This window comes from Elephantulus edwardii, unplaced genomic scaffold (assembly GCF_000299155.1).
Source record: "Elephantulus edwardii isolate Elephantulus edwardi_28Jun2011 unplaced genomic scaffold, EleEdw1.0 scaffold00045, whole genome shotgun sequence".
NCBI lineage: Eukaryota > Metazoa > Chordata > Mammalia > Macroscelidea > Macroscelididae > Elephantulus > Elephantulus edwardii.
In genome coordinates this window covers 513760-515168 of record NW_006399795.1, presented here as the reverse complement: position 1 = coordinate 515168, position 1409 = coordinate 513760, and positions in this window count along the sequence as shown.

Here is a 1409-nt window from a genome sequence, read left to right as displayed (position 1 = left end):
AACAGGTCTTGCCTGAAGAAAGTGAAAGCAGGGTGCTCCTTAGAGGCAGGGATGGTAAAACTCTGTCTTACATGCTTTGGGCGTGTTGTCAGAAGAGGGTAGTTTTTGCAGAAGACATCATGCTTAGAAAAGTAGAGCGTTAATGTAAGAGAGGTAAACCCTCAATGAGACAGGCTGACTCAGTGATTATACCAATGAGCTCAAGTGTGTCGGAAATGGTGATGATGGCACAGGATAGGGCGAGGTTCAGAGTTGTTGTTTGTAGAGTAGCTATGAATTGCTGCTCAAATTGACAATATATAACAACAATATATGCATTTGAAACATGGACAATCAAAAAGAAGGACTAAAGAAGCACTGGAATTTTGGTATTATTGAACATATGTCCTTGTTATATACTGCAGGCTTAGAACTGACCATAGCTGATCCAGTGGCAGGTTTTCAGAGGCAGTTAATCACATGGGAGGAGATTGTCCATTTTTGTCCAGGACTAACATATAAGGTTGAATATATAAACTGTCAGAAGCCCAGACAAATCTATTTGGGAAGCTGTGTGGCCAGAATACCCTTAGAAATGAGGATAATGAGATTTGTCTTGTGTACTTTGAGCATGTTATGAAGAGGAACCAGTCCCTGAAGAAGGACACTATGCTCGTAGAGGGTCTGCAAAAAAGGAGGGAATCTCTAAGTGATAGATTGACACAGTGGTTACGGTAATAGACTCAAGTGTAGTAATAAATTGTGAGAATGGCACAAGCCCGGGCAACATTTCCTTCTGGGCAGCATAACATAAGGCTGAGTCAGCGGTGACCTGCCAACACCTAACAACAAGGAGGGAAGGAGGGCTGGAGGCGCTGCTGGTGTTTAAGGGTGGGTGGGGAGGCTTCGCTGAGGAGGATGGACTGCAGGCACTGGGCAGGCTGGGGAGAGCCTTCTGGACAGAGGCCCTCTGGTGGCAGGTTTGTTGGAGTGTGGGCTGAGAAACAGTGAAGAGGCTGGATAGAGGAAGAGCTGAGACCAGACCGTCAGTGGAAGTCACACAACAGATGCCCTGCCAAGTGCTGCACCCAGTCCTCCCACCCGTCCTCCTGACACCTCTGAGTAGGTAGCATTACTATACCTACCCGTTGAACAGACGAAGAGGCTGGTTCTCAAAGCAGGCTCCAGATTTTCAGTTTTGTGATCTTTTGCTGTGAGACTTAGAGTTTTGCTCATCCTTGGCATCTTAGTTTTCCACAGTGAAATGTAAAGCTAAACCCCAAAACAAACCTGTTGCTATCAAGTTGATTTCATCTCGTGGCAACTGTCTTAGTTTTCCAGTGCTGCTGTAGCAGAAATATCACAAGTGGATGACTCTAACAAAGAGAAACTTGTTTTCTTACCATTTTGTTGTTGTTGTTGTTGTTGTT